This window comes from Hyperoodon ampullatus (genome assembly GCF_949752795.1).
Source record: "Hyperoodon ampullatus genome assembly, chromosome: 3".
Classification (NCBI taxonomy): domain Eukaryota; kingdom Metazoa; phylum Chordata; class Mammalia; order Artiodactyla; family Ziphiidae; genus Hyperoodon; species Hyperoodon ampullatus.
This window is the reverse complement of record NC_136916.1, coordinates 450,767-463,773: the sequence shown is the minus strand read 5'-3', so window position 1 is coordinate 463,773 and position 13,007 is coordinate 450,767.

The following is a 13,007-nucleotide window of genomic DNA, read 5'->3' as shown; positions in this document are numbered from 1 at the left end:
TTTATCTTTTTAACTCTACTACTGTAGACACTGTGTATACAGATATCACACAACTTCTTGATATTTGAAAACAGTACAAAACCATTGACCCTTGCTACCACATTCAATGAGAAATCTAACATCCTCTCCACGATTTGGGCAAATTTATAGGCACTTGCATTTTCATGACAAATTTTGCTTCTGATTGTCTGTGTCTTCCACGTTCGACATCTCTTGAGCACTTTCCTTGGCTGTGCAATACCCACAGCTTTGTCCTGGCCCAGATATTCCTCTATTCCCTTTCGCTTTATTCCCCCATCAACCTCTCCACCCCTCCAAATTTTATACTAAACTTTTAATTACTTCCAGACCTTCTACAAAGCTTTTACTGAAGACTTGAGGTGATGAAGGGATGACCAAACTTCTTTGGTCATCCTGACATTATAGATTCCTTACAAACCACCTTCCCCCACAGGGGACTGTTCCCTCACCATGTAAAGCTGACATTGGGCATTTACTTTTGTGTAGGTAATATCTGAGCTCTCCACCCCTAGTCAAGCCTGCCCACATCTGTAGATCCCAAAACTCATTAACATGCTATGTTAGAAAAAGGACATGCATTTTATGGCTCTCATGCTCACCAGCACCCAAGTATTTGCCTGTGATTTTAAGTTTCAGCCTTTGCCCCAAATTGTCACTCTATGTTGAAAGGACCAATAGAAAGGCTTATTTTTCCCTTTGACATGACTTACACTATAATTTTTTTTTTACCTCTCTCTATTCCTATGTTTGTTCTATAGGAGGTTGCCTTTCAATAATATTTGAGCCAAAATTCTTGGTCACATCAAGCAAAAAGAAATCGCATCTACTCATTGCCCCTCCCTCGTGTAAAATAAGACACTTAATAGCCTTTTATGTCATATGTCCCAGCTCCAAACTGCTGTTGAAATAATCTAAGCTTTTTGATCCAACTTACTAATTTTTTATATTATATATATTACCTTTCGAGTAACTTTTATTAATCTGCCCAGGAGTTGCAGTCTAAAAATATTAGGATCAACTCTCCCTCCATTCACCACTCTTTTCCGTCATACTTGCTTTTGCAGAAACCACGTAAACACTGATGCAGATTTCTCTTTTATATATTTATTTGGTTATTTCAGTGGGAATTTGGAAGGGAGGGAAAATTATCAATACCTGCATGCTTAAATGCAGGGGAGGTTATCTGCATCTTGAACTAGAAATCCATTTGTTTACTTTTACTGAAGTAACGTCTCCTACTAAAACTCATTCCTTAGATGATATCATGTCCAATTTTTAAAGTTATATTCACACTCCCTTCACTAATCCTACCTAATCCTTCAACTTTCTCCTTCCACAATGACCCTTCCCTTACACTTTTAAGCCACCATCCTGATACTTGCCTAGTAAGAGTTTATTCAAAGAATACAAATTAATTTTCCTATTCACCCCAGTCCGTTTTTATTTTAAAATGCCTACTGCATTTTTACTGCATAACACAGACGTTATTTCTAAAATTCTGTTTAAAATTGATTTTTCTTGGTAAATTAAATGCACTAGCAGAGCTGTTATTTAAAGAAAGATTTCGGTGAATCATTTTGCAAAGTAAAGAATTTTTATGCAATGTGAATAAACTCCTATCCCGACTCATTTCCACTCCTCTTCCCACTAACAACAATAACAACAAAAAAATCTGTTTTGTAAATTTGGAATCTGAATAGTAAATAGGGTTTACCATATTTCATTTAAAAACCAAATATAAACATTTACAGACTCCGCACTAAGGCTCTCTCATATCCGTATAAATAATTATGCATTCTCTTTATTTGAGAACTTGCTATTTAACTGCTTTCACTTTCTCTTTTTTCTTCTCCCCCCCCCACCCACACTGTGCAGATGCTTAATGGGAACTGAGAGACAAGAAAGATTAGAGAGAAATAATGTTTTTCTTTGAAAACGTTAAAAACCTCTTAATTTTTCTTCCTGGGCTCAAAGCTCCTTCAGCTTTCTTCTGTCATTATGATTGGCCTTCAGAGATAAAACAAATGTGCTAAATAGCATGGACCCACTGGCGGACTTTTGTGTTTGCTGCTTTCTCAGGCAATGAAGCCAGCAGCCTAGGATAATCAATTCATTTGCTCCAGTTTAACTTTTTGGCAAAAACCACCACTCTAATATGAATGTCCATTCCCATTTCAGGAATTTCTTTGCATGGGACCTTTCCCAGCACTGCACTCTTGATGAGCTAGTAATGATGACTGTAATGGGGACGAAGTTTCCAAAAATGAGAAAACCTTGCAGTGAAAGATAAGCTTTTGCAGTTGTCCAAGAAACACAATAAAGTGCTGTTACCGAGTGGCGGTGCTCACTAACGGACCTGCTTCTGATGATTAAGGGAGAGAGCTCAGTGGGCTTCATGCTGAAGTAATTAGCAGAATTTTTGATTATATTCTGACAAGTTCAATACAGAGTTGTTTGGTTAGTTTCTACAGTCGCAACACACATGGAAAACACATGTGGCATGGACTGGAGTTCCTGCTACTTCAGAGGTATTGATAAAATATTTTTTAAAATGTAATTCACAAGCCTGTAACATTCCTCAACCTTATGGGATGTGAACCTACCTCCCAGTCAAAGGGCAAAGTCTTTGCCAAGCACCCCAGTGCTACCCAGCTGTCTGTACCACCCCAAAGCAGCACCACCCTGCCCCGGCCCCGACCTTGGCCTCAACCCAGGCCACTGCTGGGACCTGGCGCAGCACAGGAAAGCTTTTCATTCCAGAGACAGAAAACACCAAGCTGGGCCTGCTCTCATTCTCTTCCCTTCAGGCTCTTCCAAGGCTTCTGTGCTCCTGGAACCCGAGGACCAGGCTGCCAGCAGAATCCAGTGTTAAATCTTAGAAGGCAATATATAAATGACCAATGAACACAGAGTAAACACAAACACCAAGTCCTTGTGATTCCTCTTCTGAATTCATCTGTCATCACGATCAATCTCTTAACCCTAGCCACCATCACCTCTACCTTGGATGAAGGCAATAATCTCCTAAAATATCATTCTTTTCTCCAAAACTTTCTTCTACTGAGGCCAAAGTCATATTTCTACAATGCAAATGTGACTGTGTTTCTTCCCTCCTCAAAGGCCTTCAAGATTGAATTCAAATTCTTTGGCATGGCTTGAATGAGGTGACTGTATCATTTTGGGGTCCAAACCAATCACTACTGAGAGTGAAGGAGGGGAGAGGGTGGCTGTTATGCTGGGACAGCAGGTGTAAGTGGAGACCACCCCAGGGCACATGAGGACGTCTGGTCACCCAGAGCGATCTTCATGAGCTGATCCCAGCTAACCTCTCCTCCCTCGCTCCACTCTTTTCCTATTTTTGCACATGCTGTTCTCACTGCGTTGAATTCTGTTCTCCTTACCACCTACCCCTTCTGCACCTGGTGGTCCTCCAGGACCCTGCGAAGGCTCTTCTTCTTCTAGGAAGCCTTCCGCAAACTTTGAAGACCAAGTGCTCCCTTTTGGGTACTTCTCTTCCCCTGTGCTAACTACAGCCTTAGCAGAGACCACACCCTATTGTTTCCTTGTCTTTCTCCCCCTGTAGATTGCTAAGCTCCTTGAGAGCAGAGATCCTGGTTGGCTCTCGATATGTATGGACTGAGTGTTAGTGTCCTCCCAAAATTCCTATGCTGAAATCCTAAGCCCCAAGTAGACGGTATTAGGAGGTGGGGCCTCTGGGAAGTGATTAGGCTGTGAGAGTGGATCCCTCATGAATGGGATTAGTGCCCACATAATAGGGACCTCTTTCACTCCTTCCATCATGTGAGGAAAGAGAGAAGACCAAGAATCAAGGTCCTCACCAGACACCAAATCTGCTGGTGCCTTGATGGTGCACTTACAGCCTCCAGAACTGTGAGAAATGAATTTCTATTGTTTACAAGACACCTAGTCTTTGATGTTCTGCTACAGCAGGCTAAGGCACCACATAAAACTCCAAGGGCCGCTGCAGTTGAGGAGCTAGCAGTCTGCAGAGATTCTGGGGCCACGGTGTTCGCGCTGTACTCCGGGCGGCGCTGGGAGCCTGAGGAAGGCTCTGGGCGCACAGCACATCCCTGGCTTCAACTCACTCTGCCCTGAAGTTCTGGCACAAAATTAACCATTATCGTCTTTAGGGACTGACAAGAAAATTGTAACTTAGGATATAATGATGAGAGGAAGAGAGCAGTGCCTGGCAGGGAGCTGAGGGAGGCTTCTGGGTGCTGATCACACAGACACACTCAGCATGAGAAAGTGCACTGACCTGAGGGACACGCTTCCCTGCACGCACCTTGTAAGAAGTTCTCAGGTAGGATGAACACTTTCTAAATCCCGTCTCCAAACGGGATCCCTCGGGAATCTTAGGACATCGACTCTAGCAAGTCCCGCCTCCATGCTGCCTCCTAGCCACGGCACGGCTCTGGAGAGCCTTCCGTGGGCTTAAAGGGATCTGACCACCGCTGCAGCGTTAGGGCTTGGCGACCGAGCGCCACAGCCCAGCAAATCGAAAGGAACCGCTTGCTAATTGCCTGGGTGCACGTTCAACGTGTCTAAGGTATGCTTTCATTTTTGTTAATGGCGCATGTGTTTCCAATGAACATTCCAAATGTGTGTTCGAGCCCTCCGCCCTTTGGGGGATGTTCACAAACAGCCTCCAGTATACCCTGCATATGCGTGCTCACATTCCATTTGAAACACACACTGCCCAGACATGCATATTTATGGCTGCGCCTCTGTCTTCAGCCTCCCCGCCCCCCTCCTCTCCCAGTCCCCTGCCCCCGATTTCCATTTTTGCTTTCCTGGAAGCAGACTTGTCCAGGAACGCCTGGGATTTTCACTGGCCCGTCCCCGTGGTCCTAATATGACCCGGGCTGCCGACATCCAGTGGCTGCCTGGCTTCATCACAGACGTATATTCTGCCTGGTGATGCTGGACCCTGTGCTTCCTAAAGTGAGCCCTGCCCAGAGCGGCCCAAGTGACCCCAGCCAGAGGGAAGGGTCACAGCTGCGGCCCCGCGGTGAGCAGAGGCCCTGCGGCGCCTGGACCGCTCCGCTCGGGCTTCGAGGGGCGAGGCAAGGGCCCGACCACCCAGGGCAGCCGAGCAGCCTCCCGCCCTGCGAGCCCGTCCCCGCCCCTTCCTCCACCGTAGAGGCCTAACCGGCACTCATTTCCTGACAGAAAGCTCAACTTGAACTGTGAAACAGAAGCCATTTTAAAAGAAACCGACTCCGCGTTTTATTATTTTTCCAGAGAAAACAGGTTCCGCCTTGGCCGGGCCTCGGAGCCGCGCGGGACGCGCCCCCGCCCATCCCCCCCGCCGTTCGGGGGCGCGTGGGCAGCGAGGGGCTTTATTTCAGAGGAAATCCTTCCCTTTGAATCCGAGACTGAGGGAGGGAGAGAGAGACTATAAGAAGGAAAAAAAGGTTGGTTTTAATATGTGAAGCTGGTGCCCCTGGGGGAAACTTTAATTCTTGTCAAATGTTTCGGGAGAACGCAAAAGGGAAACTTGCCACGTTTGCACATGCCTTTCACGGCTCTCCAGCTCCGGGTCCCTGTGCAAAGCCTCTCACTCGCATCCAAGGAGATGCTAGAGGGAAGGAGCCCCCCCCCCGCCCCGGGATGGCCTGGGAAAGGGAAATGAAGGGACGCCCAGCAAGGGACAAAGCGGCTGTGCAGCCCCACCCAGTCAGCACCACGTGCCTGAGGGGTCTCAGCGGGAGGCGACCGAGGCAGGAGCAAGGCAAGGAGCGGGGCTGGGGGGCGTTCAGGGGCGAAGCAGCCCCTTCCCAAGATGGACAAGGCTGGGAAAACGCTTCTCATCCACCTGCCCTTCTTCACAGACTCTGCAGGTCTAGGGGGTCTGCGTGTCAGGAGACCCGGAAGCGCCAGAAAAGGGTGTTAGAAGACAGGGCCCTCCACTGATCCCGCGGGGCCACATAAGTGGAGCCATGGTTAGAGTCGTCAAAAACCCATTTCCCAGCCCTAGTTTCTGAAATCCAATGACCTTGGGACAAAACAGTCAGGAATTCTAATTCTAACTGGTTACTCTGGGGGCCCTTCTGGGCATAGCTGGGGTTTTGAAGAGGAAGGGGAGATGGTGGGGAGAGCTGGCAACTCCAGAGACGAGATGGACACCCTGCAGACATTGCTCCTGCAAAAATAAATCACCCTGCAGGTTGGTCAATATTTTGCAGATAAACAAAGGCTGTGACAGCCCCAGAGTTTAAATTGAGATGGACTGTGAAATGAGGTCTTATTAGATCCCCTGCCCAAGACACACATGGAGCCCTCAGCCTCGGGGGACTTCAGAAGGGTTTGGGGGCACAGGACTCTGGGCATGGTCCCCAGGGACGGCTGGCTTCTCTTGGGCTCTTAGGTCCATTTAGGTGATCTCTATCACCTCCCACATCATTGCCCTGACCTCTGGAGCGAGGTAAGATCTTGTCCCTCCCATAACTTCCTTCTCACACTGTCATTTTTCTGTGTTTAAAACCTATCTTCCTAGTTGGACTGGTGACCTCCCAGGGGCAGAGCTCTGCTGTGTTGCTCACCTCTGAATCCCCAGTGCCTACCTTAGGCTGGCACACAGCAGAAACTTAACAGCTCTTTGCTGAGTGAATGAATGAATGAACCCTCCCGCTTGCTGCTGGTGAAGGAGAGTGTTGGGAAGGGAGATGCGAAAAAAAGAAGAGGTGGAGGTTTTTAAACCCCTAACTGGCCTAACTTGGTTTAGCGCAGCTTAGGAAAGAGCTTTGAAGGCATAAATCCCTTGGGGCCATTCCCAGTACTGCCTAAGAGAAGCATGGCCTGGGGACCTGTGGGGGCTCCCCCTGCGCAACAGGAGCACCTGTCTGCCACCCTGGGGGAGGGTTTGGGGAGCTGGTTGCACAGCGAGAGTTGCCAGACACACAAACAAGCAGATTGTGAGGAGAAGGCCAGCTTTACAGAATAAGCAGCAGCTCCCAGGGGATGAGACGACGCCAGTCCCTGGTGTGAGCACACATTCCCCGGCCCCATTCTTTTGGGTTGAAGCACAGAAGACTGCCATTAAAATACAGGTGTTATCTTGGAGGACACGCTAACAGGAATTTAGGAAACAAGTTAGGTTAAGTTCTTTCATGGTCCATGAAAAGCATCTTGGTACTTAGAACAAGGAAGGAAATGGATCCAAAAGGGAAACCAAGAAGAATGCCAGCAGCGAAGGCAGCAAATAGCTGCAAGAGAACGTTATTTAGAAAAGAAAGCTTCTACCCACATGACCAACACAGGTTCCTATTCTAGATTTAGTTCCAGTTTTTACAGCATCTCCAGGCTGATAGGTGCGGAAACTGTAGTGGACATGCTATGCAATGATTTCAGCAAAACATGTGACAAAACATCCAACAATATTTTTATAGAAAGTGTGGTGAAGTACGCACTGGATGATAATAAGTTTAGCTGGATTTGAACTGGATAAATTACTGAATCTGAAGAGTGATTAACAGCCTGATAACATCTAGAGAGTTGTTTCTAGACTTTATCTTTTTTTTTTTGTGGTATGCGGGCCTCTCACTGCTGTGGCCTCTCCCGTTGCGGAGCACAGGCTCCGGATGCGCAGGCTCAGCGGCCATGGCTCATGGGCCCAGCCGCTCCGCGACATGTGGGATCCTCCTGGACCGGGGCACGAACCTGTGTCCCCTGCATTGGCAGGCGGACTCGCAACCACTGCACCACCAGGGAAGCCCCTAGACTTTAACTTTTTAATCAGTCATTTTTATGGGGAAAATATCAATGTTCCAAGTGAAAAACATCAAGAGAGATAGCTGGTATTATAGACAACAGACTCAAGATTCAAAATGCCATCAACAATCTCAAATATTGGCTAAAATTGATGGAATAAACCTTAACACAGAAGGAAGATGATAATGTCTTATATTTAATCTCCAAAATAAATCACAGAAAAACAGGATGGAGGAGACTCAGGTTGGCATGAGCTCATAAGAAAAAAACCAGAGAGCTAAGAACAACTAGAATGTAAGTGGAGGAGAAAGAGAAAAAAACAAGAGAAATGACTGAAGAAATAGGATGTGCTACCTGGAAAAGAAAGTTTGGGGACATGTGAGTGTTCTCTTCAAATATTTAAAGGACAGTCTATCAAGAAGAGGAGGGGGTTTCAGAAAGAAATCAGGGCGACAGACTTGTTCAACAAGAGAACGGAGAACCTCCGAGGAACTGGTGAGGCTTCCTTGTGAAGCACTGAGCTAAGCTCCCTGTGCTGCAAGACCAGACCAGATCCAACGCTTCTGCTGACAGACATCTTGCAGCCAGAGATGTTGCAGTGGATGGTAAATCAAACTGGATGATTCCTCAGGTCTCCTCTCTGGCATAGCCTCTGATTCTAGGAGCACCGAGGAAGCCTTTACTTACAGCACTGAATTATACACAAGTACCAAGCATTACAACAGACCCTCTTGATAAGAATGCACATCCTAGGAAATAGGGACTAGAGAACAAAGCACTAAAACAAAGCCCAAGTGGACAGGAGGTTTTGTGCATGTAGTTTGGGGGTGGGTGTTCCAACCTGTGGACAAGGATGGGTTTGAAATAAAAGACAGCAAAGGTGGAAGTTCCACAGCCCGCAGTGGGAACTGTTCAGTGGAAAGGTGGTCGAGCATCTTAAAAGTTCCTCTCAGACTTTTGATTATGGGTCACTTTTTTTTTTTTATCCCTTTCCCTGCCTCTTGGCGAGGACACATATCTTTAGGTCGCTGAGTTTTCCTTGTGAATCACTCATAGAACAAGCAGTCGCTCTGCCATGTCGTAAAATATTTTTCCACTTAAAGACACAAAAGAATTTGTTGTGAACACAGAGAACCCTGACATGCTGTCCTCTCGCCAGCAGTCCCAGAAATTGTCTGCTAAGAAAAGTCTGAGGAGGGAGGAGAGAAAGGGCTGTCTCCAGACTCTTAACGCACAGGGATCCCCCAGGCAGGTCTTATTCAATCCGTCTGGCTGGTCTCATGAAACATTCTATTCCGTACCTTCTGGGCTGTTGAAGATGCAGAGTGGAGATTTATAACAACAGTTGTTCAATCCAGCCCAACTGGCTTGGCACAGGGAGAAGCTATGTTTTTCAGAACAGCTTTTCGACATTCCTACATGAGTTGAGATGCATGAAAATTTCAGTTTTGAAACAACCAGATGTTTTTGTCAGGAAAGAAATAGATGACCTCAAGGAGGCCGGGAGGATAAACTGAGGGCTCGGGGAAGAAAATGGTACCGTGGGGAGCTCATGTCTTTCTCATAGCTCCTACCAGCCACTCACCATGATGACCTACTTGTGCCAAAGCCAGACCCCACTCAGCATATTCCTTCCCACTGGGGCTGCAGTGCTAGGAGTTAAAGACACAGCCCGCCATGTTCCACCGCAGACACCGGGAGTGGGTGGGTACACGGCTGGGCGCACACCTCTCAAGGCAGAACTAGCCCACATGAAGCAGATACACAGTGAACTGCAGAAGGCAGTAGAAACAGCACCAAGCTTAAAAGTGGGGCTCTGGGTTCTCAGCCACTGATCTGGTTATTTCCTGGAGCTCCAGCCTCATCTTCTGTCAAACGAGGGGCTGGGAACAGATGAGCCCTAGAGCCTTTTGCAGCCCCCTTGATTCAGGAACTCTCCGATTCCTCTCTTCCTTACAAACAGGTGATACACTGAGATTGATTTTGAGGAAATAACTTCTCTATTACCAGTTATCAGCTAAAAGATAGAAAGGGTTTTATCTCAATAAGGGTGGCATTTCCTAATTTGAAAAGCAAATCACTTCAGAACATTCATGAATTACACCTATATTATAGTGACCACAGTCACAGACTTTTCAAAATTTTCTGGATTTCAAATATTCTGACCTGCTATCTTACCATGGGTTCCGATTTTCTGTTAAGAAACCATGGTCAGGGACTTATAAATACTGGTGGGGAAATGGAAAAAGGAAGAAAGGCACAGAGTTCATATTTCATATGACTCTTTTTATCCCGCATGTGGGGTTTTCTTGTTACTTCCTCACATCCTTTCTGGTAAGTCCTTTTTTGGGTTCTCGAGCAAGAGAAGCCCAGGAGTGACACAGCTCCCCCTCCCTGGTCTCCAGGAGTTCTGAGTCCTCCTCAGTGTGCCTAAGACATTGAGCTACGCCATGTGTCTGTCTGCTACTACAGCCAAGAGCCAAGCTCTCTGGGCACCCTGACTGGTGCTCCTTGGTGGTCTGGCACCTGCTACTATTTCCACTCTTGTTACCTCTCTCCTCTGTTTTTACAAAACCCTGCTTGGTCATGGGGAGGCCTTGACCTGGCCAGAGAGCTCTGAGGGTACCTGTCTTCCTCTGTGCTCACCACACATTCAACCCCAGTGCTACACTTTGCCCGATGAGCCCCAGCTCCCCAGGCAGCTCCCCTCGCTTTCCGAGTGCTACCAGCACCTGGATGACTTGTCTAGCACTGCTCTTGTCAAGCTGCTCCCTCTCCTAAAGCCGTGCCAGCATGCCTCTCTCTTCTTCGGAGAGAGCCGGGAGAAACTATTAAAAACGTGTTCGAAATTACACATCCCCACTCTCCTTGACAGAGAAGCTTTGCAAACCTCATTACGAGAGCTGGAGAAAATTCCACGGGACATTTCTGGGTTTATGGTTATTATTTTGCATGTGTTGCTGAGCTAACGGAGTGTGACCTTGGACATCCATGATCCAAGGGAAGATGGTCGCCTATGTCCAGAGGCTATCCTACCAGCGCAGCAGAGATGGCTACCATTTTGGCTACTCACCCCCATTCGCTCTACTTGCAGACTTCTTGAAAGAGAGGAGAGCCAAGGAGACAAAGATAAAGCGGAAAGGAATACATGTGGGCGGGTTTGGGAATGAGTCCTCTCACTTCCCTCCTCTTTGTCCCCCTCCCTCCTTGCTTTTCAGATGGTGGATGGACTGATTAGGATTATATTATAATTTTGCAGTTTTTCTCTGACTCTGTGAAACTGAGCTGTACCAGAGCTGGACTTAGACTTGTAAATGCTCTTCTAGAGAAGCCTTGCTAAGTGGAAGCAACCTGTTCAGTTCACTTTTCTCCTCTGGTTACCACCGATGACCTCCAGACATCTCACTTTTACATAATTCTCCAGCAAGTAAAGCCACCTCTCCATTGCCTCTGCTGGAAGGAATGTCATGCTTGACCTGCTCCCTTGCTGGTGTGTGAGCCTGACAATGTGCGAATCAGCCCAGCTCAGATGAGGAAAACTCCAGATACAGACCTCATGGTTTTATATCTTCTCCAGATGATTTGAGTGCCTGGTGAACGTATTGCTAAACAGACACATTAGAAGTGAAGTTCTCTACCACTTCATTGAAACCGATCTTTTGCTATAAAAACAATGGATTTCCATCAAGCAAAATGTGAAAAAACACCATCTGATCTCAGGCCATGTAAATAACTTCAACAAGCAAAAGCTAAACCATACTGAGCCCATCTAACAAGAAACATATATTGAGAAATCTGGCATGTGGGAGAACTTCAGCAGATTTTTGAATATCCAGCAAAAATGGGAACTGAACAACTCAGATACACCTGATTTCCAGTGTCTTATACATTCCAGAAGCAAAGAATGGAAGGCTTATGGAATGCAATGAAAATAACTTCACCTTGAACTAAGAGTTTAGAGGACCGGTGCCATCCCTTTTCTCCTACCATCCTGCTTCCTCAGTTCTTGAATTGAGATACCATTGTTAACAAGCCAGCCATCCCCTAAAAGATGAACACCACAGTTTTCTTTTCATTCATTCCCTGAAGAAACTGGAAGAGAAAATTTTTATCCTATTGCATAAAAATATCTCTTGATAAATAAATGCTGAATCCTTAACAGGACATTGTGCAACCAACACCAGAAGTATTCTTTCTTCTGCAAAACTTTAAGCACAATTTCAGGTCAAAGAGTTAAGAAACAATTTCCAAAAAAACAATTCGGAAACTACATCCATCTGTCTAAAAAGACCTCGTTTCCAAAACCCTGTTGTTAAGCTTTTTGTTTCCCTGAAAATGCTTTTCTTCCCATCTCAACTTTTACCTAAAGCAAGGACCAAGATTTACTTACATGAATAGCTCAGAAAATTTTTTTATCCCACAGTCCTTTTTCTTCTTGATTTCTAAGCATTGCTACCCACAAAGCAGGATCTTTCTGTCTGTGATAATTATTGCGTGCAAAGATCTGATCCTTTTATGTGAAAATGTGTGTTTTTCAGATTAACATCAACTTTACATTCAGTCAATTGTTCAGAGTTAGAAGGCTTTAAACAGTCATCTTCATCCTTCCACTGCTGCCATGGAGACATAAGCACCTAGCATGCAACCCCATGTCTCCTAAAAGGGACATTTGCTCTTAGTATTTAAGAGGTACTTGGGGCACTGGGTGTCCTGAGAGTTTGGAACCATATGGTACATGGCACAGAGCACATTCCAGATGCTGGACTCTAGCACGCTGTCCTCCGTCCAACTGGAGGGTGGCAGTTGGCTAATGGGGAACTCATGTATCAGTCTAGCAGCTGGAACTTGAACTCTTGGTCCAGAGAAGTAGTGTTTTCTAATTGGCCATAACTGAAGTCTCTCTGTGATTCAGGGCAGTAAGTCCTTTTCTTGAAATGTACAAGTAATCAAGGCATCAGGTGTTAAGAACAAGACAGCAGCCCCAAATGGAGCCGCTTATGCTAAACCCCACATCACCCCACTGAAACTTATTTACAGTTTTAGCCTCTCCCAGAACTGGAATGTGAAACCAGTCCAATCAGGTTTCACCTGGTCAGCGCTAGGCCTGATGGACCCCTGCCATCTCCTAAAGGAAAGTGACCTTTCCACAATGAAACCACTTTTCTGCCTCCCTGTTTCCACTCCCTTCTCCTTTCACTTTGAATGTGTTGATATTTGCAAAACAGAAAGAGACTCACAGGCACAGAAAACAA